The 27,118-nt window shown below is 48.6% G+C and overlaps 1 protein-coding gene across 7 annotated transcripts in view; it reads right to left on the reverse strand.

Annotated features, from left to right (window-relative positions):
* The window catches only part of RREB1 (ras responsive element binding protein 1), a 166,797-nt gene that overhangs the window by 80,444 nt on the left and 59,235 nt on the right, over positions 1-27,118 (reverse strand). Inside the window, exon 1 of one of the 7 annotated variants that reach the window (XM_061398928.1) lies at positions 25,526-26,838. The exons of the other annotated variants lie outside the window; for them this stretch is intronic. The gene's annotated coding sequence lies outside the window, so the exon portion shown is untranslated. Of the gene's footprint in view, positions 1-25,525; positions 26,839-27,118 lie in introns of those variants that run through there. 7 annotated transcript variants of the gene reach the window in all.

The following is a 27,118-nucleotide window of genomic DNA, read 5'->3' on the forward strand; positions in this document are numbered from 1 at the left end:
ATTACCTACACGTCTGCTAGAGCACCTCAACAAATTAAAACTGCTGAAAGTGATGAAGGAGAGGAAGGACCTGGGTCTCTGGAGAAACAAATGGTCTCCTCCCTCCCCCACCATCATCTCTGTTCTCTTAAATTACTCAACTAAACAAGCAACTGTTTCTCACAGGAAAACTCGAGACTCTGAGTCTGAATGTGAAAACCCCGTGGTTAAGCCCTGGCTTGCAGAAAACTAAAAACTTCAGTGACTCTGGAATGAGATGTTATGTTCAGAGCTATACGAAGCGCTGCAGCTGTTCTCAGCCAACATGGAAACCGAAAGGGGTGATGCTATCTTTATCCTCTACCTACGGCCAAAGCTGATCCCATCCTGGGCAGGAGTCAGCTCAGTTCTAGGCTGCTGAGCCCAAGAGACAAGAAGGGAAAGGAAAGCAGGGGCTGGCAGGGCACACCTCAGCAACAACACACAACAGACCCACCGGGAAGAAAGAACATGCAGTTAATCATTAAAAATTTGAAAAGGATGCAAGGAAATGGAACCGCCTGAAAAGCTGTTTCTAAACGCCATTTGGAAAACCTGTGTCAATCGGGTCAAAACTCAAAAGACTGGATCGCATCTGACTTGACCTGAATTTCCCAAGTGGAAAGAGAACCCTTTTATCCATTTTCTTGGAAGAAAAAAAAACATACTTCCCTATGCAAACTCAGACAGCGTCTTCAGACCACCTCATGGAGTCAGGCCCTAGATGAGCATCTCAGAGAGGGCAGATGATGAGGGAAAATGAGCCCAATCAGGAGGGAAGGTGCTGGGAACGGGGATTCATCCCAGCCCGGAGCTGGCACACAGGCTGACTGAAGAGCACGTTCCCCGGTGCAAGGGCACCGCCTCACTCTGAGCAAACGTCTCCCCCGCCACTCCTGGCCGTGCACCCCCAGCCCCAGCCGGCCTGTCGGCAATGCAACCACCAACGAATGGAACTGTGGCGAGGGGCTTGGCTCGGTGTGATCTGTCACCGACACACCACGCTTCCTGCTCATCTTCATTCAAGAGACAGCAACAAAACGGCCGTGGGGTGGCCAGCAAGCAGGACGGCACAGGGGCTGGCGAAGGAGCGGACTTGGGAGCCACGCTGCCCAGGTTCAAATCTGGCCTCTTCCCCTTGCCTGCTGTGGCGGAACCACCCTCAGCTGCAGAACCTCTATCGGCCTTGGTTTTCTTAAGACGACAGTAACGCCTATTTCACGTGGCGGCTGCGAGACCGAGGAGTTACCCGGGAAAGTGCTTAAACAGAGTCTGAAGACTTCCCTGGTGGTTCAGTGGTTAAAAGACTCTGTGCTCCCAATGCATGCGGCATGGGTTCAATCCCTGGTCAGGGAACTAAGATCCTGCATGCTGCACCGTGTGGCCAAAAAAATAAAAGAATACACACAGTCTTGGGGGGAAAGCATCAATTCCCCCATGCACATCAGGACTTCAGAGCTGATCTGCTAACTAGCAGCCCAACAGGCCCTGAAGACATTCCGTTCACCCAGGGCCGTGCTTCTCAAACGTTAACACGCTTCCAGAAAGCTCACTGAAACAGATCTGGGCCCCACCTCTGGTTTCTCACTGGAAGGTCTGGGGTAGGGCCTAACCATCTGTGTTTCCAACAAGCTCCCAGGTGATGCTGCCGCTCTGAGCCTCACACTTTGAGGACCACGGCTCTGTGGACCACTTGACTCCTTGTGTTCTATGCTTCAGGCCTAAGCCTTGGTTTGTCTATCTGCGCAGGGAGCCTGGATGAGACAACCCAAGGAGAAGGGCAACGTGGCTCACTGCACGGAGAAGGCCCGAGGGTCCTTCCACACCGCCCAGCACCCTGCGCCTCCACACCCTGCAGGTGGTAGGTTCTGGCCAAGGGGCTGCGAGCAAAGACGACACACACCACTTCCAGTCTGAAGCTTTAAAGCGCCTGCTGGCCTGCGGGCTCTCTCCTTACAGTGGCGGCCTGGGGGCATGCGCAGAGCTGGGGGGTGGGGGGTGCAGGACCCTGGGTCACTGCCTGGAAAGGAGGTACTCGAGAGAGCTGCCGGCCTGCAACAGACTTCACATGAAAAGCAATGCCATCCTATGTGCTGTGCCACTGGGGTTTTAATATTTGTTTGATCGCTTTAGCTTAAGCTCACTGAAACAATTCCTATCACCAGTATAAAAAGGACCTTTACGCCAGCCGTAAGTCCATTCTATCAAACACAGATGTAATGTATCTTGTAACAAAACTGATTAGCTAGGATTTCTACTCTCATTCACTTATTCAAATGAGTTTCTTTTTTTTTTCTCCAACATCCCATTTTGGGGTCTGTTTTTCACCAGATATAAAACTTCTTCACTGCAGCATGATTGTGTAACAGTTACCAACAATTTTGAACAATCTAAATATACTAAGAAGCACTGAAGATGTGAAAAATAGATACAGTGAAGAACATGAAACTGTGTGTATGTGTGCGTGCGCGCACACACACACACACACACACACACACCAACCAGAATCCCTGGACTCTAAAAGGCAGGTCAGAAGAAAAGGGTTTTAATTTTATTTATTAAATCATGAGCAAACTGATATCATATTTTGCCCAAACAGGAAAAGGTAATCTCTTTAAGGTAAAAAGCATCACCACTGAACCACAAAACTGCTCCTTAAAATAATAATAATAATTTCTAGTTAACCTAGAAAAATTTGCCCATCCAGGTTGAGCCGTCCACAGTATACCACCTTCCATTTTATGTGGAAAAAACAATAAATCCCCACCTCCAAGAACCACACAGCCAAAACAAAATGTAATCTACAACAACCCATCAACTAAAACTAGAAAATTTATGAAATACACAAAATTGAAAGAACTGGGGAAAGAGAATTTTTAAATATGCGCTAGAACCACATACAGGTCCTTCTGGTCTGTGAAGCAAACAGCACTTCTCTGGAGGGCTCTCTGCGGAGGACTTAGCTAAGTGGGATCTATGACGCACCTCAGAGGTGGGGGGCTTTCTTGCTGGAATTCTCCCTAGCAGGAGGAAAAGCCCCTTGAACACACAGAAACATTTTAAAACTCAGCTCCTCGGGGGCTGGGGGTGCTCTGCTTCCCCGTGAGCACCGGCAGAGCTGAGCTGAGGATGAAGAGCCCTGCTGCCCTGGCCTTCTCAAGTTCCTAGGCCCTTGAGCGCCTCATGCTCTGGGTGTGTCACATTCCACCTCTTGAGGTACTTCCACGTGGCCAAAAAGGAAAAAAAAAAAAAGGTAAACACTCGTACAATGCATTTGCTCACCTATTATAACTCAGCTGTAAAATCAGAGCTAAAAATAAGGCCCAACACTAATTTCTCTAATGTTTTATAGCTGTTCAGCAACTGCTGGATTTTACTGGTGAGTAGATTTTTTTTCTTTTTTCACTTCTTACAGGAGACATGTAAAAGTCACCTTAAAAAAAAAAAAACCTGAAAATTGAAACATTTCTATTAACAATCTCACATCTACCTTGAAAACACTAGGCAGAACAATAGAGTCTCCATGTAAACCAAAAAACAGGGTTTACTTCTCTGCTTTTCATTAAGGAGCTAATAACCCTGGGGAACCTTCTCTTAGGATACAGGCTAATAGGAATAATGTGCAATCAGATCATCGGCAGATCTATTAGTAATCACGCAACTAAAGAAATTCAGCAGCGCATCCATCCTGCCAGGACCCTCCAGCAAGGCCCCTGAAAACTCCTCTTACTCAGTAAGCGAGCTGACAGCGGGCATCATGGCTGGTTCATGATGCATCCGCACGTCAGAGTCAGTGTGTGCTACTGCAAGAGACGCATACTAGGAAGGTCTGCGTTCAGAAAACGAAAGCCAGAGAAAAGCAGTCTCGTGTAACATTGCAGTCTCATTTGTTCATTTCTTCCATAATCCTGTTCCTATTGAGAGACTCAATCTATAAGTCAAGGGCCAGGGGTTTATAAACACGATGCTTTATACAGCCCAAAGCCCCTTTCCACTTCTTATACCCGAAGAGGTCTGCGTGGCCGAGTCCTTCCTCCCCCCGTCCGCGTGTCCTGGTCCTTCACAGGACGGCTCTCCCCCCGGCAGCTCCTGCAGCTGCCTCCTCCACCTTGCGCCCGAGTAATAAATCTCAGGCCATACAGACATCACGTCCCTGTGAGGTGCAACTTTTACGCAGACCTGAGACTACGACCAAAACCAGTTCTGGCTCCGTGACTTCCAAGCCAGCCCATCCCACGCACTCCACAGCTCACGGTCTCCGTGGATGCCCCAGCTGCCCGCAAGGCAACTTGGGGGCTGGTCTGCAGATCATATGACAGCCCGAATCCTTCGGACACAAGCAGCCATTGTCCACTTTTCCTTGAAATCTCAAAATCCTGGATAAGACCAGCCATCAAGTTAATGCTTCAATCCTCCGACAACCTTAACTCCACTGACCCAACTCTTCTCTCTGGGTCTCAAGGCCCCCTTTATAAATAACGCGATGTCCAGGAAAAGCCATTTCAGTTGGCTTTTAAGGCAGACCCATAGCACTTACTTTCAATAAAACATTAGGATTACATGAAGGAGGGTAAGCACTGAAACAGTGGACGTGATGGACTAAGCTGCTAATAACGGACCCACAATTTCTGTCATGTCTTTAGAGTGCTCTGGGGACATCAGAGTATTAATGGATGGCTCCCTTCCACTCCACAGCAGCCTTCAGGCCCACGGGTGAGGCCTCTGTGACGCACACAGGCTGAGCTCTGGGCAGCCAGCAGCTGCTCGAACCCATGCCTGGAAGCTGCCCCCCTGCTCCTCCAGCCTCACCATCCCAATCTCTCAACAGGTGTCCCGGAGCTGGCCTGCCCGCGGTGGGTGCCGTGCGGACACCATCTCAACCGAGCCAGCACGAGGGGCTGTAGGTCTGCACAGGCCATCGCAGAGGAGACCAAACCCTGCCACCCCCGCCACACCCTTCCCTCCCGCAGCCCTCTCTGCGCTGTCCACACCCCAAAGGCCAGCCCGAGACCCGCTCCTTGCTTCTGGAGAAGTACTGGGTTTTACTGCTTTTCCATCTGCTGTGAGTGTCTAACATCCAGAGACCTCATTCTTATTTCTTACACGCAATTCATATACATTTTCCTTCCCTGACAGAGTCACAAACATCCAAGTCTAAGAGCACGCGTTCCACCTTTGGCATGGCAACCAGGAGGTGCAGTTCCCATGGATACCCAGAAGACCAAATTTCAAAACTAATCACATTTCTGAAAGGAACAATTTCTCTTAGTTAAAAAAAAAAAAAAAAAGGCAAAACCAAGTGCACAAAAGATACAAATTTAATACTGTTAGAAGCTAATATGTATTTAAAATACATCTATGAGTATGATTATTAAAGTTCAGGCCCAGCAATGCTCTATACTTAAGTAGATAAAATCAAAATGCTTGGGAACTACTAGTAGGTATGAGCTACCCTGGGGAGTTTTCTACTCTGGGATTTCCATGAGAATATCTGCAAATACTTAATGATGCCAAGAGATGTTTGGTGCGTCACCACAGAGTGCCACAGGGACCTCCGTCTGTAAAACAGAGCTGCTAAGAACAAAATTAACAAAAAACTAAAAAATACACAGTCATTTCTGCCAAGTGAGCACATTTAATTTTTCAAGTTAGGATTAGTCCTCCTGCCAAAGAAACCACGAAGATGCTACCCCAGTGACATGGGCATAGACGTGAATTGTGGGAGAATACTCAGTGAAATAAAGGCAAACTTCTAAAAACAGGCCAAGTGACCTCTAAAGTGACCTTCCAACTCTTAAGTCCTAGGGTTCTTGGAAAGAGACTCGAGTTGGGATGAGGGGGGGAAAAACACTCCTTCCTTCTGTCCTTTGATGACTTACACTTAATTTTTTTTACTGTTTAAGTTTTCTGAGGCTTCCTTTACACTTGCAACTCCTTTTCCACAGAGACTCCACCTCCCAGGGTAACTATGACATCTATAGTAGCCACCAGATGGAGGGGCTTCTCTAGTCCCTGCTTTAAAAACTCTATGACATTCTGTGTATTAATATTTCAATTAAAAATCTGAAAGAACAATTCACATTAGGAATACAGAAAAGCAACCCTCATAAAAGTATCTGAACATCGTTTGAATCTGTTACTGCATCACTTTTTTTCCCTGCAAATTTGGTCAGAACAAGTAATATTTTAGTATGTATCTGAACCCACTGGGTTCGAACACTGCACGTTAGCTCATAAAGCAGCTGCGTATCAATGAGAATAAGGGGGAAAAGTATCAAGAAGTTCATTTCCCACATAAAACTCGTGGGTATAAATCTCTCTAAAGTATCTTTCAAACTTCCTCATCCCCTTAAGCACAGCGCGGTGAATCAACGTATGATTAATCAAGCCTTTTTGGGTGATGACTCAGGATCACTACGATGAACAGCATCACACAAGGCGCCTGTGGGAACCACGCAACAGCCTTCCTCCTCCAGCACTGCTCCTACGCCAGCCGGGCCTCGGCCGGCCATGCGTCCCGTCTTTTTAACTGAAACTGTTACTGAGAGCATGTGGGTACAGAGGCAGCTGTAAGAAACAGCACAGAAGGCGCCTCTGTTCACTGGGGACCAGCTGTGCTGCGCGAGTGTGCCCGTCTTATCTCCTGAGAGCCTTTCTCGCGTGGCTCTCAGAACCTGTCCTTCTGATGGGTGTTTTTCACCCCCAACCATCAATTTGGCTTCTGATTTCTTGTTGACTAGAAAAACGGGAGACAAGGTGGTCAGGGCTGTATCTACAGTGAGAATAAACAGTACTAAATAAAAGTGTGGGTCTAAAAGGACCATCGGGAATCAAGGGGAGGAGTCTTAGTACTAAAACTTCCTAAACCTGCCTGGACAGGCTTCTTTATTTTGCATTACCTCCCCCCCCCACCCCCGCCCCAGCACAGGCTAAAGATTCTGGACCTCAGAATGCCAAATAAGTGACCTGCACGTAAGTGATATATTACTTTTGAGTCAACTGAATACTAGCTAAGCAACTGCTGCTTCCATAACTGGTAACTGGCAGTACCCACTGTCTTACTCTGAACATTATCTACCAAGCACTGTTAAGAGCTTGACATGAAAAGACACAGCCTAAAAGATATTTTTTTTTTTTTCCTATCCTGGACACACTGATTTTTTTTAGGAAAGTTTTAACTTAGTACTACTTGGAACACTTCAATTATGTAAGTTAAAGGAATGAGGTTATTAAAAAAGATAACAATAAAGAGCATAATAAATGTGCCTTAGAGACTTCAGTCAATAAGAAAACTGTCACTTTGTTCTACTGTGTTAGGAAGTTCTCAAACAAAGAAGCTTGATGTAGGCAGACAGAAAGGGGCTTATCAGCTTAAGAAACGGGAAGGATGGTACAATTAACTGTCACACAGTCAGATACAGTTCATGCTGATGAGGCCCATGACAGAACAGAAGGTGCCCGTCTTGTCTCTCTACATAACACCCAAACTCCCCAGAGTGGCAGACTGCTGTTCCCCCAGGGTCATCCATACACGAAGCCTGAGAAGGCGTGCAGCGGTCTTTGGAGGGAGTGGGTAAGGAAGGAAAAGAAGAGAAGAGAAGGAAGAGGAAGAAGTCTCTATCTGAACTACAAATGCCTCCCACAGTCGGCTCCCTCCCTCCCTCCAACAGGCTGAAGTGCTGTGGCCTAGGTATTCCAGGGGGATTAAACGCGCGCGCGCGCGCACACACGCACATACACACACTCACTGCATTTCTTTCTTATTACGGTCTCCTCTGCTCCACAGACCCAGCCCTGCCAGGCGGAGAACCACTGCCCTGGGCTTGGCAGAGAGCTGGCACTCAGGCCTCGCCGAGCGGAGGTGAGGTGTTGTGAACGGGTGGGACGGCCCAGCGAGGACGCTGAGGAAACACAAGGGCAACTTCTCCTCCGGCCACGACAGTAACGTGTTCCGGGGGGAGCTCACCCTCGCGGCGTTAAAGGATGCTCCAGAAACAAGCAGTGGACGACCAGGGGCCATGAAACATGAACCGTGTGTCGTGTGAGAGGTACCAAGAAAAAGAAGGGTTCTGTTCTAAAACAGACGTACAAAGAGAATCCAGTCTCTCTTCATGTGACGATACAGTTTCTTGAGTTTTCACCATGCCAGACACACTAGCATCAGAAACATGCTTCAAACAGGGTGAGGATCAGAAAGAAAAGAGACGCCTCCTGCCTCCTCCCTCCAAAGGAGAAAAAGGAAAGCGGCGACAAGCCAGAAATAGCCCAAGCTTGCTTCTGGGCGCCGGGCGGTGCGTCGGGAGAGGCTCCCCTGCAGCGTGTGTTACAGTGGCTCCGCATGACTATATATGGTATGTTTACGGAGGGGTTCGACACAAACACCACAGAACTCATGTCAGATCAGAGCTGCCTTCTCAAGAGCTCGGCTCCCCCGAGCTGATGGCCACAGGACATCCCTGAGGCCGACGTGCTGCTGATGCTTCAGGAGGCAACACTCTGGACCCACGGGCGCTGACTGGGGGCGCGGGGACGCCCCTCGCCGCCGCCCCTCCCTGCCGCCCCCCACCCCCCATCGCAGGCTGCGCACCCCGCAGAGGTCCCACAGAGGCATAAATGCACACCCAAGAATGTCTCTGGTGAATGGGGCCTATGTTACATGACGACAGGCACAGACGGCAATTTCTCCAGAAACAGCTGGCAAGGCCGAGGCCTCTCGCACAGGCTCCTCATTGCCACAGAGGATTTTCATCACATCAAATGTCCTGCCCGGGAGAGGGAAAGCCAGACACTGGAGTGGGGAGGGGGCAGGGGGGCAGGGGATGGGGTGAAGACGCCTCCAAGTCCTGGGAGAGGAGCAGGGAGCAGAGGAGGAAGGAGAGGGAGAGAGGGGAGGCTCCATCACCGGCTAACAGTCTCGCCCAACCTGTTCTGCGGTGTGCTCTGTTAACTCCTTTCTGGCAGAGGGACGGACAGAGCAGCCCGTTCTCCTTCTCTCCCCTCAGCCAGGCTGCAATGGAAGGCAGACTCGCAGAGAAAAGTCCCAAAGAGAAAGGCTAAACCCATTCCTGACTGGACTCAAGCCCGTAATTTGCATCCTGCAGCGGGAGACCTTCGCTGCCAGCTCCCCAGCGTCTTCTCCACCAGCTTCCCAGCCCTCTCCATCGCCTGACTCCTCTCCTCTCCTCCCCTTGGAAACGAGGAATTCGAGGCTGGGCCCTCGAACACAGCTAAGTACAGGTGAGGCTGAGCGAGGCCCGGCTTTCACCAGCTGGAACACTGCACTGTGTCAAAAGGAAGCAAAAGTTGGTTTTCTTCTTGATGTTCTCTGCTTGACATTAGGCACTTACGGGGTTAACAGACAGCCTGCAGACCAGAAATTTACCTGCTTAGCAACAGAAGCATCAACTAAGCCACATTGGGTGTTTTGACACAGGAAAAGCAGTTTCTACCTGGTGAAAATACCTGGTGATGTTTCAGTTGCCATTTTGAGCAACACACATATTAATCACATGAGAAGGGCAGTCAAGAAAGCACAGACAGGGTAGGGAGAAAAGTCCATAGAGAGGTTACCCAGCTTCAATGGGCAGATCAAAACCAAGCATGAAAACGCTGGGCTAGGCAAGGAAAGCTGTTCTGGAAGCTAAGAGCAGACTCCCAGGTGAGAACTGCCCCTGGAAGCCCTGAAACCTGGGCTCACTGTCCTCTTAACTTGTTGCTTAGTCTTTTGGCAGCCCTAAGGATTCTTCAGGCAGTGGGACAGGCTTCACAAAAAAGACAGATTTCCCCCCAACTGAGTGGTGAGATGAAAGCATGAATCTTACAAGCGATCACACGTTCTTCCTTACACAAACCTTTATGTCTAAATTTTAACAAAAAGGTTAAGTGCAACCCAGGGCATCCATATCCCCTTTGAGAGACGAGTGAACACAGTCCTTGAAACCTAAATATCTACTGTAAAATTCAACCACAGAAAGCTGCTTCATTTTCGGCAAATGGCTGTTTCATTTTTGGAAGCTCCAGGATGCCAAGGTTTGTAGAGTTGGTTGCTGTAGGATGTTTACTGCTATTTCAACAGAAACGTGTCTCCTTAGCCAGAGCAAAGCCTAAAAGCAATGAGAACTAACAATCTGGTTCAGTTGTTAATACATAAAGTACAGCAGAAAAATACACTAACACGTTCTTTCACCCAAAATACAATTAAATAAAATGTAAAGGAGGAATAATGCCAATGTATGCCTATATAACACATACATAATTACAAAGTCAAAGAATGTATGCAAAGAGAGAGAAACAAAACAGAAGTGAAAATTTTAACATTACTGGTATCATTTGGGGATGGAACCTGGTTTTAACAAGAGAAAGCAATGATAAACAGTCATTTGTAATGATATATTCAAATACTCTGGAAAACCACATTGCACTTTTACCAGCTTTCCTTAAAGTCTAAATTGAAGACAGTACTTGATGACAAAGAGATTTTGTGTAAAGCATAGGAGAGACTATGATCTAGGAAAAAAACCAAACTTTCTGACTTCAACGCAGTTTAAAATAAAATTTCAAAGTCACATGCTTCTTTGATACTACCAAAAAAAAAAAAAAGGAGAGAAAAAGCACATATGCAAAAACCAAGCCACCAAAGTAATCTCCTCCTTTAATAAAGTAAAATACTTGCACTGCTTCAGAACCCCTATACTAATAGTTAGAGCAAATTAAGCCTATTTCTGAAATTTACATTTAAAAAATGTAAGCTGGGTCAAAGAAACTAGTGTGGACAAAATGGTGGTATTTAAAGCAAAAATTTGGCCTATGCAGAGGCAAAAAAAAAAAAAAGGAAAGAAAAGGGAAAAAAAAGACCACAGTGATGTACTCTGGTCGCAGGCAGAGTGGGCTGCAGGGCCAGTCGTATCTAACAGTTGTGCGCCAAGCAACAAATGGTGCATTCATAACAGCGAGAGCAGAGGCTGCAAATCTGCACACGAGCTGATGAGCGGCTGACTTTCCTGTTGTTTCACAGTCAAGGAGTGAAAAAAAGACTGGACTCAGTTAGAGGCACAGGCTGTCTCTTCAGCTGTGGCAAAATGGTGAGCAAGAGGGTCCAGATAAAGAGGCCCAAGTACCATTTATCCTCTTCTAACAAGAGCTGGGCCTGATGATAATTGAGTAAACACCTCGCCAGAAGATAATACCGCAAGAGCTGTGGGGGATGGCAGGGAAGGCCCAGTGGAAACCAGGACAGCCTCCCCTACCCATTTTTTTAAAGAAAATATTCAGCACCCCTAAATCCACAACCTCAGAACAAAGGATTAAACGTCCACAGCTTTATGACCTGTGTGTGACATCACCTCTCCACGGCCTTAACAAAAGAAACATCCAGTACCAGATACTCAGCATCCCTGATAATTCTGTCACACTGCCAACTTCTTAAAAAATTAATTAGTGGCATTTACACCTGCCAGTGCAGACGGCCTATCAGGGGTCTAGCTCAGGTACCACAATACCTTGCTTAACAGGAAACTCAGGGTTGCAACAAGCAAGCATCAGATAGGAGAATTACAAGGTCTATGTATCATGTCCTAACTCTTAAAAAAAAAAAGACCCAGTGGCTGAAATGTATTCATTGGTCTCTCAGACATAAATGTATAAGTAGTAGCCTGTTTATAAACACATTCTTTGAAAGCTGATTATTAGGGGTGTTCGCTAATCACCCCCAGAAGCTTTTTCAAATGGACAAGCCCCAGCCTTACAAACAGATCTGAATCTGAATCCCCTGCTCTTAACAATCACTGGATGCTGCAGCCCAGTGAAGAGTGACCACCCAAGAAGGCACAAGTCAGATCTGAGGGGGGCTCACCGGAAGTGCTCTGGGTACCACGCTGCTCATGGAAGTGGGGCCGGGGCTCCTGGGTGCAGGAGGCAGCAGTGTCCTCGGTGGGTGAACCCGCCTCATGCTCGCACAGATGTGCACGCCCACCATGCCCGCTGGGGGCAGGGCCCGCGGGGACACAGGGCATACTGGCAGGACGCCTGGAGCCCCGGGGGAGCGAGCCCCAGCTTCCACAGGCCGTGCTGTCCCCTCTGGATGGTGGGGCCTGAAGCACAGAACAAGGGGCCGGCGCCAGGCTCAATGGGCTGGTCACTCCGAGGGCCACGTGGACCCCGGAGGGGGCCTGGGGAACAGGTGCCTGCGGGGCGGGGGGGGGGGGGGGGTTCCGCTCGGCTGTGAGAGGGGATTTAAAACCTGAGGCTACGGGGGCTTGTTCTGAAGGCGGGTCACGTCGGAAACCAAACAAAGAGCCGCCCAACACTCAGGGCAGGGAGAACCCAACGCCGCCGGCTTCCCGTCGGCCAGCAGCGACGCTGCCCCTGTCCGTCCTCGTCCCCTTCCTTCCCTGTCCTCAGGCTCCTGGTCGTCAGCCTCCAAAGGGCTCGGCAACATCTTTTTTTCAGCCCCGCGCTGTTCTCACTAGAACAGCTATCAGGTAAACCCAAGCCCTTTAAGGCGTACTCATTCTGGGCCGTACCTCAAAGTGCGAGTGGGCGCGCTCACGTCTATGCAAAACTTCTGGAAATTTACCTGGTCACTGGCTAAAAATGGCCTCAAACTAACACCAGGGGCGGTGGGGGGGAAAGTGGGAAGACTTCTCTCAGGGCGCACAATTTTCTAAACTCCCTGTGAGGAACCCCTTTCTAAACAACCAACTCAATTACTAGACAGGCTCTTCGAAGGCCTCCGGCTGTCCACGGGATTGCCGCCCCGGCCACCGCGGGCCGAGGAGAAAGCTGCTCAAGGTCTTCGTGGGGGCGACGCCGCCGCGGCCCACGGGAAGGCGGCCGAGCCCCGCCCCCGGCCGCCCGCTCGGCCAATCGGCGCCCGCCGCCCTGACTGACGGCCCCGCCGCCCGCTCACCCGGACGCCCCGCGCGGGGCGCCGAAGCGGGCGGGCGGCGCCGAGGCCCGGGCTGGACCAGCGGCGCCCCGCGACCCCGCCGCCCGGACCGTCGTCCGCCCCGCTTCCCGCCGGCCGCCGCGCGCCCGCTCCTGTGCAAACGCGCTTCTCTCAGACAGTCCCCAGTGTGCTCGAAGGCTCCGCGGCCCCAGGAGGGCCGGCTGCCTTCCGCCGCGTCCTCCCAGGCCCGGCCGCCGGAGCCCCAGGACCGAAATCCATCCCGACGGCCTCGATGCGGGGCCACCGGGGAGGGGACACGACCCTCGGGGCGCAGCTCGCAGCCCCACCCTCCGTGTCGGTCACCGGTGCGCAGGGGCAGCCTGCAGTGAAGGACGGGAAGAGGGCAGTTCCTACTGTCCCTGCAGTTTTTAAAATGTGCAGATACTCTTCACTAAAAAAGAAGCACAAATCACATTCCTATTTTCGGAAAAGAGACACGGGCGAAAGTTTTAAATAATACACGATTTCCGAGGCCAGCACATTGACTCTGTATCTGGCCATATTTCATCTAGCAGGCTTGACTGTGCTAACTCCGGAAATGAAATTATAGCACTCAGAGGGCCATCCCAATGAATCTTTGAGAAAGGAAAAAAAAAAAAAGGAAATCCCTGTAAAAACAGATATCGTCAGAATTGTCACAATATATGTTATAGTGCTTTGCTGGGACCTTGAGAACTTTTCATCCTAGAAGGTGGGTCTTCAGATTTTTTTTTTTTTTAATGAAAGGAAAGAAAAAATAATGTTTTTTAAATTACTTTTCTTGCCATTCAGAAGGAGCATCTGAAGAAATGGTTTTAACCCCAGGACATAGAAAGAGCAGATCAAGCAGCCCTGTTACAGGCCCACATAACTGAAGAGAGGATATTGAAAGTGTGAAACTTGATGTCTTTCCCCCTAAATTCTCCATAATTTTTTAAAATTCAACGCCCATGTGACCTTGGACTCTCTCATTCTCATCTGTCTCTTGCAGTGCAGTCTTTGCTAGCCATTCAGCACACTGCACACCCTGATAAAAGTAGTTAATGTTTACTGAAACCTGGGCATGAACTGTACTAAACCTGATAGCAGTGAAAAGGCAAAGTTCTGCTAACAGCATCCATGCACAATAAAAATTTAAAAAGAGGGGGTGCAACTCCAGGAAGGGAAACATTTGTCTCTTTCTAATTTGAACTTAAAATCTGTCACTGATGAATATGTCAGTTATTCATCACCAAAAGATGCTTTTCATCTTTTTCATCATCTCTCTGGAATATTTTCAACACAAGTACACTTCAACCGTTTCATAGTTTTCCAAATTTTTCTTTATAGATTTTATGACTGAAACCAATCTCTTTGTACCTCTTGTTCTGACTTTTTTTGGAAGGTCCGGCGACCTGATTTAATGATACTACTCTCAAAGATTTATTCATTTGAATAGCTGCTTACAAGTCATAGATAAACAACTATATTTCATGCAAAAATAAATTTAACATTTCAGTGGATATCATCTAAAATATTTTTCTTCCCTTGTTTTTTAGTTTATCAAATGTGAAAACAGTTAACTGCAGGATAATCAGATCTTTAATTCTAACATTTCTCACACCATTACCTTCTAAGTATACTGTGTATCAGAACTTAGTGATATTTTAAACCCACTGATATCTATTTCTTCCTCCCATTTCCACACTATTCCTCTTCCTCCCATTACCTCAGTAAAATAATAATTCAACTTACACACATACACACACAGAGACTGTATCCGCAACAGGATGCTCTCAGGTGTTAAAGCCAACTTTCTCTCTCCCCACCCCCCCTTGCTTAAATGGCAGCAATAGAACCAGTCACCTTGGAAACAAACACCACGCAGTGTTTGCAGAACAAACAGCGGTACCTTTTCAGCCAGTACCACGCAGGCAGGCCAAGGGAGGCCAAGCAACTCTGGGCTGCACAGGAGTTTCACACGCTGCATTCATCCAACGCACCGAACAGTAGCTCAGTGCTGAAAACGAAGCGCCCGCACACGTGTGAGCCTCTGGCCAGAAACCACAGACAAAGCCAGGAAGGCTGGAAGGCCGACACGGCTACCCTTAGTTAGAAGAAAATCCTTTCATTATTTTTGGAATTGTTTTTACACACCTCATGAATGAGGTAAACAACACTCTTGTCACTGAGAATTTACCTTCTCTGGCAACTGGTAAGAAATTGCTTAAATCTTTTTTAAAAGCATGTTTTATCTAATTACTTCTATAAAGCCATCATGGCATTTAAAAAATATATGCCACTAAATATTGGTTTCTAAAACTTGTCTGTTGCTTGGCACCTAAACCCTATTAGACGGTGCCAAACATATATGAATCTGTAAGGACTCTAGATAGTAACATACCAACTTTTTGACCTTGGATAACAACAAGTATTAAACTTCCATTTCTTAAAGACTTACCAGGGCTAATCATCTGGGGTAGCTCAAGTGTGAGAGGAGATTCTGCTGTTACTCTGTTTAAAAAGCTCAGCTGGATAGTTAATTAAAACACACATACGAGTGTACTTCAGATCCTTCAGAATGAAATTTTTAAATGTTAAATGCAACAGTTTCCTCCTTATTCTGGGTGTGTGCCTAGCTTTCCTTCCCACCAATTAAAAGAGAAGGCTGGGCCCAACTGAATTATTTGGACAGGAGTTTGATGTCAGCTAAATACCACAGTAACTGGCGTTCTCTATCACCTCCAGACTTGAGGGACAAACGCCTAATTAGCATGGACCAACATGCAGCTTAAACTGGAAAAGTGCCTGTCCTTTTTCTTTCTTTTTTTTCTCAACGATTTAGGTCTTTAACATCCTTGAGTTAAAGTGCACAAAGAGGGTCTAATGCCATCTGACTGAGGTGTAAAAGTCTAATTAACTAATGCTTTTTTTGCAGCGACAGTAAATCAGTTAACATTATTAATCTTGCTGACTGGGCCCGAGGAAGGGAGGGAGGCTTTTGAAAGGGAGCTAAACGGTTAGACTGGATGCCCTTGAAAATGAAAAGGAACCCTGCAAGCGATGACCGATAATCCTAAAAAAACGACTGAGAAATACTTTAAAATACCACCGCTGGGCGTAGCAGCAGGCTGATCCTCTAGCAACTGAAGCTGTGGCTCCAGGGCCACGAGAGGAAGAGGAGGCGTCTCCCCCATCCTTCCTTCCAGCATCACAGAAGCAGAACTGCTCTCCCTTCTCTGACCCTGCACTTTTCCCAGGAATGGTTTTTTTAATTTTTTTTTTTTTTTAGTAGACCGAACAAAAATGACTACTGAGAGCAGCTGGGGCAAATGAGTCCTACAGTTTAGGCTAGCTTCAATTTCTCGGGAAAACAACCATCTGAGTATTTAGATGGTTTGTTTTATCTGCCTATTCAAACTCCAGCAATGCACATGCGTGTCACACTCAGGTTAGGAAACCATAAAGGGTCGCCCGAATGCCAACTTCCAAGACAACAACTTCCAAACCACAGCCTGGTCTGTACCCAAACAATGGCAGTGACTGCCCTCCGCCTATCCACCCTCTGCTCAGGCCTCCCCCTCCCTGTACCCCATTCCAGAAGGTGGCTCCTTTCCCCAGGGGCCCAGGGGCCCAGGAGGTACCACACCTCAGCTCCCCCCCGGCCCCGCCACCTCCCAGGCCTTCTCTGGAAAGCTGGGGATAGGAAGAACCAACGCTAGGCTTTGGGGAAGGACTCCCAGTGCCCAGTCAGAGACACAGGGACACCCAGGGTCATGACCCCAGCTTGCTCATCTTCTCAAAGAATATCTCAAAGAGGCAGAGCTGGGAAAGAAAGAAAAAGGAGGAGGCCTAGGTACCAGGGCAGCTTTATCCTCTCCTGTCCCCTCAGTATTTCTGTAATAGTAAGTTTAAGTTTCTGTGTCACTGTCCCCTCTCCTAAGGACTATGTAAAGTGATGCGTGCCTTTTAGTGAAATTCTGTGGGAAACACAACAGGTCTGATTAACAACGTGCTCTTACAAGCCACCCGATCATAAAGCAGTCTTGAAAGCATCAGCATTCAGAGCTCAATCTATTTCTGAATAAAGATATATATGCTTTACCAGATTTAAATGTCTTTAGAGAGTGCTACCCATTACTTCGTGCACCCTTATACCTAAAGTTCATGTTTTCTCCTGTTCAGAAAGGAAGGTAGGTTCACAGAAAACCTTACTTATATATCCCTAAGCTTATTATATTTTAACCTCCCCTCTTCAAATAACATCACTTACAAAAAGCTTGGTTATTTACTATCACTCCATACTGCTTAGGCATTGGGACCCGAAACCAGCTACTGAAGTGGGGGAAAAACTCCAGCTGATTAAAAAAAAATTCTTCAAAATAAACTCGGCTAAATTCTTCAGATTGGAGAAGGAAATGGCAACCCACTCCAGTATTCCTGCCTGGAGAATCCCGTGGACAGAGGAGTCTGGCGGGCTACAGTCCGTGGGGTCGCAAAGAGTCAGACGCGGCTGAACAACTAAACAACAAATTCTTCAGAGAGAATTTATAGCTTACTTCTGTTTTTTTCAAAAAGACAATTACTAACATCTATAACACAAAGGCATGAGAGGGCACTGATGGAGTTCCCTGTCAGAAATCAAACCTTTCTTAGAATCAGAATTATGAAACTGCTTTGGAATTCTGGAGATTATGTCTGGAGGGGGTTTTGCCCTTGGAAACACCTTTGAGGTCATCATCCATCCAAAAATGACCACTGCCCCATCATGGTGAGTGCTGGTCCCACTGTACAGATGGCCACAGTTCTGTAACTGAGGTCAGCTGACTTGAATTGTGATCCCATTGTACAGATGGTCATAGCTCTGTAGCTGGGGTCAGCGCCCCAGGCCCACTTCATGAAAGTAATTCTTCTACATTGGGCCTAGCTGATATGGGCTTACTGTGTACCTTGTTTTGCTAAGAAACTCTTGAAGATTTTCCAGAGCAACTTGGAAAGGCTACAGAAGCTTCAAACAAAGATGATGGTCAACATTTTTTGAAAATACAGACATCACATAAAACTTAAGCATAATACATGCCCTCAGCTCTGACTCCTAGAAAAAGGGAATGCTGGGATGATTCTCCTTCATCTGATGATACAGAGACACCACAAATGAGGCAGCTTCATGGCATCTGGTCCCAGCACTTCATGGGAAATAGATGGGGAAACAGTGGCTAACTTTTATTTTTGGGGGCTCCAAAATCACTGCAGATGGTGACTGCAGCCATGAAGTTAAAAGACGTTTACTCCTTGGAAGGAAAGTTATACCAACCTAGACAGCATATTAAAAAGCAGAGACATTACTTTGTCAACAAAGGTCCGTCTAGTCAAGGCTATGGTTTTTCCTGTGGTCATGTATGGATGTGAGAGTTGGACTGTGAAGAAAGCTGAGCGCCGAAGAATTGATGCTTTTGAACTGTGGTGTTGGGGAAAACTCTTGAGAGTCCCTTGGACAGCAAGGAGATCCAACCAGTCCATCCTAAAGGAGATCAGTCCTGGGTGTTCACTGGAAGGACTGATGCTGAAGCTGAAACTCCAGTACTTTGGCCACCTCATGTGAAAAGTTGACTCATTGGAAAAGACTCTGATGCTGGGAGGGATTGGGGGCAGGAGAAGGGGACAACAGAGGATGAGATGGCTGGATGGCATCACCAACTCGATGGATATGAGTTTGGGTGAACTCCGGGAGTTGGTGATGGACAGGGAGGCCTGGCGTCCTGGGATTCATGGGGTCGCAAAGACTCAGACATGACTGAGCGACTGAACTGAACTTCCACCCGAATCCTGTTGGGGCTAAACAGTGCAAGAACTTTGTTCTCAGAGCTCAAGACTAGTGCTATACGAGGCATCACTGTAACAATCACTAAGAGAAAAACAACTCTAGGAGAATGGAGACAAGATTTTTGAGGAGGGTCTCACTCTGCTGGCAGGCCTTGCTCTGTTGCCCTGCCCTAAATAAGCTTTTGAGATGCTTAGAATTTCTCTAATGTTATGGTACTTTTCCTGGGACAATCACATCTAGCCTCACAAAGGTTTTTCTTATTTGTTTTCACTGATTAAAAAGAGACAAAAATGCTGCTTGGGGGCATCAGTGTGTCACCTCCTAAGAACAAAAGAAAGATTCTTCGCATTTTACAGATGGAAAAACTGAGGCCCAAGGTCTAAACTGACTCATTGGAAAAGACCCTGATGCTGGGAAAGATTGACGGCAGGAGGAGAAGGGGACAGAGGATGAGATGGCTGGATGGCATCATTGACTCAATGGACATGAGTTTGAGAAAACTCTGGGAGTTGGTGATGGACAGGGAGGCCTGGCGTGCTGCAGTCCATGGGGTCGCAAAGAGTCGGACACGACTCAGCAACTGAACTGAAGGTGTAACATCTTTCCATTAACTGTAATTAGGGTTGGGCTTGGGTTTAGGACCTGAGCTGACAAATCCAGTCCTCTCTCTAGATCATGCAGAGTGCGTGAAAAGGGCCAAAGGAGATAGTTCATCAGGTTTGTTCAAGTGTTCCTGATTCAATTCCTTCCTCTGAAATGATGAGGAGAGCAAGGTGGGGTGGGACCCTCTGGAAACTTCAGCAGTGAGCAGGTGGGAACAAAATGCATCTTCCTGACTTGTCATTTAATGGCCCCCAGGTCATTCTTGGAGTTAGAGAATTCCACTTGCCCTTCAGAATGGATCTGATTATTATCTACCCAACATTAGGCCTCAGAGTGATTCACATTCAGGCTCTATCTTCCTCGAGGGCAAGGGCGTCCTAGGAGCTATTTTGGAGGGTAAACGTCCTCATAGGCCCATCAAGCATCTACAAACCTCGGAAACTGTACACAGGTATGTGCTATCATTGGGCAAGATGTATGAAGATGTATGTATGAAGATGTTGTTGTAATTTAATAAAGAGAAGTTCCACTAAAAGTATTATTTTTCAAAAACATTTTATCAGAGGTTCTCAACAGAGTCTAAAAATACAACTAAAATTATGCTTACCCCGGAAACATTTTTTATTAATACATTAAGAGAGGTCCTTATATTAGAAAAGACCCCATGGGGATAGCTGCACTAAAGTGTCAGATGACGTCGATTAAAGCAAAACATCCGATTAAAACCACAACCAAAGGAACCTAACCTACCATCAGCCCTCTCACCCCTGTGACCTAAGAAGATGGAAAACACCTCCTTATCAAGAGAACTGGACCCTTTGGAGGGACTTTTTGAACTGCTCGATCTGCTTTTCACCGGTGTTTGTTTGGAGCAATAGGATGACACATCACAGGCTAATCAAAAAATAAATAAATGCATTGTGTCAGTTCAGCATTTTCCTCTTTAGAATAAATCAATTTCCGCTTACCTATTCATAATTTACGTAAAAATTTTAACGCTAAATTGGCTTTATTTAACCTAGGACCAGTGGTTAAGACTCTGCACTTCCACTGCAGGGGACACAAATTCAATCCCTGTCCAGGGAACTAAGATCCCATATGCCACACAATGCAAGAAAAACAAAAACAAAACCAACCGAATAAAGAAAACCCCAAAACTAACCTAGGACCAGTGAGTGCCAGGGAGTGCAAAATAATCAAAATATTAACCTACAACTCTCCTCTCCTCAAATTATGCCACATCAAAATAAAGTGATTTTCTTGGCAAAGAACATTTGGATACATCAGAAAATACTTATCACATTAAATTTTTAATAAATAGGGTATAATTTAAAGGCATATACAAAAATGGGCTTTTTATTGTTCACAAATGTAATAAATCCCATTTCTGTAGTAAGTGTATGTATTAAGAGGAAGGAGATACACAACAAGGAGACTTGTGACTCATGAAAGTAATTTTACTTTCTTACATGCTTTACTCGATTTTTCTTTTTGTTTATTTAGAACTTTTCTATAGCTAAATGTGCAAAAAATAAAACTCTAATAGGAAAAACCCTTCTTAATACTTAGGGTTATGGATATAATCTGCTCACTAACATCCCTGATGAGAATAATGGTGGTTCCACCACAGAAATGTTCAGACAACCCCCCGTCACAAATACAAAACTCCAGGCATCTGGACTTGGCGGTATTGCTGCCATCGAAGAGAGTGGGCCATGTAAGACCTCTTACGTGGTCCCCCCAGCCCTGCCCCCGCAACTCTCCTGGCCTGATGTTCCTCACCTGGAAACTAGGGGGCCTGGAAGGAGACAATCTGGACGAGGATCCCGGAGGCCCCTCCCAGAACAATATTCTGACTGGAAACAGAAAAGATGAAAATCAAACTAATCCACACCTTTCCAGTGGTGACCACTGGCCCTGGGCAGCTTTAAACGGATTCCATCAATGTTACCACTTCCATCACTTACTAGATAGTACAGCCAACACAGCAACCTTAGATGAATAAAATGCACTTTCCCAGATGAATGAAAAGCACTTTTTAGAAGTTTGGTGGACAGCACATTTGAGCCTGGCTAATCGGTATGGCAACCCTGCCCCAAAGGAAGACAAACACAGACAAGGGAGTGGAGACAACCCTCCCAAGGCCACTCTTCGATGGCTGGCGAGGTGCCAGGCACTGCTAAGTATTCATAGTGTTTTATATCATGCCCTCCAACCCCAGGACATAGATCCGATTACTCCCGAAATTTTACGTGTGTAAAAAAGGTCTGCTGAGAAAACAAGAGATCTGAGGTGTGACCAGCAAGAGTTATTTGTGCCTGTGGGCAAGGCACCAAACTACTCTGAGTGCCTCCACCTCGGACAGGGGTATAAAACGATCCGCTCATTCATTCATTCAGTGCTGCCTGAGCACCCAGGCTGTGCCAGGCACTAGGGTGGGTGCCTGCGGGCATGGGTGAACAAACAGGGAAAATGCAGCAAGAAGCTCTCGGGAGCTTACACTCTGGTAAAAGGAAAACAGATAACCAAGCCTAGAACGGAGTGGGGTGAGCTCCGGAAGCGGGTGATGGCCAGGGAGGCCTGGCGTGCTGCAGTCCACAAGGTCGCCAAGAGTCAGACACGACTGAGCGACTGAACTGAACTGAACTGCACATGGGAGTGGGCACTTGACAAACAGCTCCTCCCTCCTCCTTTAGGAATGGGAAGAGCCCGGAAAACAAATCCAAGAGAAGCCATCAGCTCTAAGCCAGCCCCAAGCTAGCAAGTTTTACTTCATAAACAAATACAGAAGAGCAAAGATTAAGGAGTACACCAGCTCAGGCTCAATGTCATTTACCCTGGAGCGGCCTCAGGCAAGTTCTTTAAACTCCCTAAGCCTCAGCTTCCTCACCTGTAAGATGGAGATAACAGTGACCTCAGAAGTCGAAGCAGAGGTTAAATGAGAGAAAACACAGAAAGGGCGGGGGGAGGGTCCAGTGCCCCCTGGACCTTCAGGGCATGATTCAGTGCCTCTGTATCAGCAGAACGTGGCTAACGACACCAGCCTGGTGGGCTTGTTGTGAGCAGTATGGAAATCAAGCACGAAAAGCATTTACGGGCCTGCCTGCGATGTCCACGTTTGCGTCTTTAAAATGCCAGTGACACCGATGAATGGGGAGGTGACCGTGATGGCACCCCAGGCCAGAGCTCAAGACAAAAAGCTGGGGAGACCACACCAGGGGCTTTAAGAGCCTCATAAGAGCACTCTGCTTCAAGCACAGGTGGGGAGGGCACCTTTGGGGCAGCAGCAAATACCAGAGGAGAAAGAGGCGACAGAGGACGAGATGGTCGGATGACATCACAGACTCAATGGACAGGAGTCTGAGCAAACGGGAGACACTGGGGGACAGAGGAGCCTGGTGTGCTGCAGTCCACGGGGCCGAAAGCAGCCGGGCACCACAAGGACACAACTTAGCAACTGAACAACAGATAACACAGGAAGTGTGAGTCACTCAGTCGTGTCTGACTCTTTGCGACCCCATGGACTGTAGCCCACCAGGCCCTTCTGTTCATGGGATTCTCCAGGCAAGAGTACTGGAGTGGGTTGTCATGCCCTTCTCCAGGGGAATCTTCCAGACCTAGGGATCAAATGCGGGTCTCCTGCACTGCAGGCAGATTCTTTACCATCTGAGCCAAAGACTTGGAAACTGGATGCAGGGGAAGGATCAGGAGCCGGGGCTCAGGCCCCACCCCACACCTGGGGCCGGGGTAGGTCCTCGTAGAAGTCTCAGGACCCATCAGGAAAGGCTCTCTGCCCTGGTTTCAGTAAACCAGGGTTAACCTCCACACCAACATGCCAACATTATAAACAAGATCCAGCATTTCAGCGGACAAGCCCCGCAAAGAGGCAAGCCAGAACGCAGAGATCTGAGCCTGAACTGTCTCCATCGGGGCCTAAACTGGAAGCAGGTCTGCTGCTGCCCTGGGGTCCTTCACCCTCTCGCGGTGGCTCCTCTGGAGCTGGTTAACTAAGAAGTGAAATATTAAGCCAGAGTGTGTGAGTCAGCTTTGAAACAAGTCTGCGGCTGTAAAGAAAGCAAGCCCCTCGTTTGTGGACGTCAGTCTGGTGGAGCGATGCAGGGATCTGCCTGCTGCCGGGCTCGTTCCGGACCAGCTGACCAGGCTGGGCTCTCTGCCTCGGGCCAGCAATCAGCAGTGACAGGGCCCCCAGCAGCCACCCGGGGGACAGCCGTGGCCACACTCCCTCCTTGAGGATGTCTCCCAAGCCTTATCAGGTGGCCGGTCGCTCCTCTGCCCCAAACCTTAGGACTGCGTCCCACGGACAGAAGGAAAGCTCCAATTCTGCCCCACCCCGCCACCCCGCAAGGAACCCTCCAACTCCACCACCTTGCAGGCCGTGGTCCTCCACCCCAAGTGACCCCCAGCCTGCCCCTGCCCGTGGGAGCAAGGCTCAGGGGTGACCCTGCCCTGCACCTTTTCATGATGGGGACTCCCCCAAGGCAAGAACCACAGGGCTTCATCACGCCTCAACCCAGTGTTCTACGCGTAGAAGCACTCAAATGTGTTGAGCTCCAATCCCAGCGAACTATTAAAGAGTCCAGATCAAGGTTCGCAGTTGCTGGGCTGGGAACTCTCTCCAGGCACCCACCTGTCCCGAAGTCCCATGGGACCGGAGAACATCTTTCAGTGTGCGGCTATGGCCTAACGCTTCCTGGCGGCCTGACACCGCCTGTGTGATCTCAGAAAAAGGTAACTCCCCTAAGCCTCAGTTTCCTGTCTTTAAGAAGAGGAAGATGATAGCTCTGCCCTACCCATGGGGTCACACCAGCAAACACCCCTGGGTCCTGGCCCCAAGCGGGCTCTCCTTCCTTAGTGATCTGCCCTGGCTGGTCACAGGCAAGGGAATCCACTCAGCACTCTGAGAGCCCCCCATCTCTGCTGCAGCTCCCCGCCTGGCCCCCCAAAGCCCACCCCAGCTCACAGCATCCCACCTCCTCCCGCACGATCCCAGCGCCAGCGAGAGAGCACGGTTAAGAAACAAAACAGAACGAGAGAGGCTGCCAGCAGTTCATAAAACCTTACCATATAAAAATCAGTTTTAGGTGACGAAATTATTAACCTTAAGGTATGCGTTCTGTCCAACCTGCAGGGGCCTCCCCACATTTTCCACAGCTCTCTCGGCCAGGTCCCTCGGTCCCTGAGTTCAGGCCCTGAACGTATGAACATATGAAGTCACGCGTATTAAAAAAGGGACCTGTTCTCCCCAGGGGTAGAGGCAGAAAGTGCCTCCACCGTAATTAATCAACCACGAGCGTCTCTGGGGGCCACGACCTGCCCTCACGCCCTGCATCCCTGTGGGTCTTTCCTGGCCAACCTCACCACTGGGAGGAAGTGAAATCTCTGCAGAGGACCCGGAACAGCGGGGTGGGGAACAGGGCAAGGGCAGGGGCTACCCAGGTGAGACACCCCTGCTCAAGGCAGCTTCATCTTTGTGAGCAGGTCCTACATCCATGGCAACTTCCAGAAATCTTCATCCACAGGCTCATCAGCTCGCCCTCCAAGCCCGCCTTCACTCCCAGCTGACAAACCAGTGATCCTAACGAGTAAGTAGCTCCCCTGGACTCCCAGGATCCAGCCTCAGTATTCTCGAGGGAACAGAAGTGAGTCTAATTCCCTGGATGAGTCTATTGCTCTCCCTGATGAGCTTAAGCACCAAGCAGTAAAACACAGCCTGGGAAGTTTAAACCTTGGTGAACTGCATTCTATTTGCTGAAAATCAAGCTCCCACCTTTGAATGATCATTTAACATCACCCCAGACAGCAGCCCCCATGTCCTGGACTGAAAAAAATCTCTTTGAAAAAAAGGAGAAGAAATAATTCTGTTTAGTATGGCACCAACGTCAAGTTCGTTCTGCCAGACATGCCTCCTCTGCAACCTGATTTTTCTAAAGGGTTAGCTGAGTTCTCTCCAGGACAGAACTTCTCACGTGGCAACCCAGCTTCAAAGCACTCCTGGTGCACGACTGCTTCCACAACTGACCAGAGACACCTCTCAACACCCCTTCCGCCCCGACTCGACACAGCACCCCGACCCTGCTCTCTGGCCTCATCCCACCGCCCGTCCATCCCATCCCCCAGGAAGCCCCAGGCTGTCGTCCCCCAGGGCCTTTACTCACACTCCTCTCAGCCTAGACATTCGTTTCCCCTTCCCTACGTGCTTCTCCACGTGGCCGGCTGTTCACATCTGAGGACCCCATCACTTCCTCTTTTCCTGACCGCTTCCACTGCCTGGCCCGCACGGTCTCTGCCGGTTGTGACGCACTGGTGCGTTTCAGGACTGGACCACGTCTTAGGCATCCTCGCCTCCCCGGAGCCTACTGCCTGGGGGAGGTGTCGAGCAGCATTCCGATGCAGGAAGCTGATTCCAACCCTGAGAAAGAGACAGCATGGGATGCTGGTCTTCAACCGAGACTTCTTGCCCTGCTCTTTCACTGGGACTGTCAAACTGCCACCAGCAAAATAGCAGCGGTAAGAATCATGGTGGTAGTAAGGGGAAGCTAGATCGGTTACAGTCAAGCTGGTAACACAGGGCACTGAAATTCTCTCTTTGTTACTAAATTTCAAAACAACCCTTCTCCAACAGACCCACCGGAAACAGGAAACAGGTCATGAAGCCCTCATCACAATTTAAGACTTGCTGGTTCCACAATTTGCTCGAGTGGGCCCCCATAAAAGGGCAGGACACCCCCCGCCCCAGTAACATCCCAAGGGAGACAGGGCGTCCTCCACTGCTGTCCCGCAGTCCCTGTAGCTCCTACTGCTTAAGAAGCAGGGGGGAAAAAAAACCTCTCCTTGAGGCTATCTCCCTTAAATAAGGACAAACTCAAACATCAGGTTAGCAATTGTTCAGTCGCTCAGTCTTGTCTGGCTCTTTCCATCCCCACGGACTGCAGCACGTCAGGCTCCTCGGTCCATGGGATTCTCCACGCAAGAATACTGGAGTGGGTTGCCATTTCCTTCTCCAGGGGATCTTCCCGACCCAGGGATGGAGCCCTTGTCTCCTGCACTGCAGGTGGCTTCTTTACCGCTGAGCTACCAGGGAAGCCCCAGGTCAATAATCAGATCAATTGCGCCGACCTCCCTGGATCCACAGACCAGTGGCCCCTTAGATCGCTGACTCTGAGGCAAAATGTTGATTTTATAAATTAAATGAAATGGGAATGCCCTGTTATGACAGCAAAGAACGAGGGACCTGTTTGGAGGAACCAGGCTCTCCAGGAACCCTCGTCCCCAGACACTCACGGAGCCGACAGTGTCCCGGCCCTTCCAAAGTGGCCGACACACCGTGCTTACTTGGAATCGGTGATCAAGCACTTTCAGCGAGGTTAAACGTGGGTGTCCACAACAAAGAAGCTGAGGGGCAGGCGTGTACCCCACTCCCCACCTCACACAGGACCAGCAGAAGCCCCGAGTGCAGGCCCACCCTCCCCACCCCCCGGAGCATCTGATGGGAACTTGGGGACAGTGAGGCCCCCAGCAGGATAATCAGGGCCTCTCCCCAACTCTCCCGGGCCCCAGATGCTCTGAGACAGCCATTTCCCACTGGCTGATTTGTCAACCAGCAGCATCTCTGCAACCCATGCCCTGGTGCTCAGTGGTAAAGAAACCACCTACTGCAATGCAGGAAGATCCAGGTTTGATCCCTGGATTGGGAAGATCCCCTGGAGAAGGAAATGGCAACCCACTCCAGGGTTCTTGCCTAGAGAATT

This window comes from Bos javanicus, chromosome 23, assembly GCF_032452875.1.
Source record: "Bos javanicus breed banteng chromosome 23, ARS-OSU_banteng_1.0, whole genome shotgun sequence".
Taxonomy (NCBI): Eukaryota; Metazoa; Chordata; class Mammalia; order Artiodactyla; family Bovidae; genus Bos; species Bos javanicus.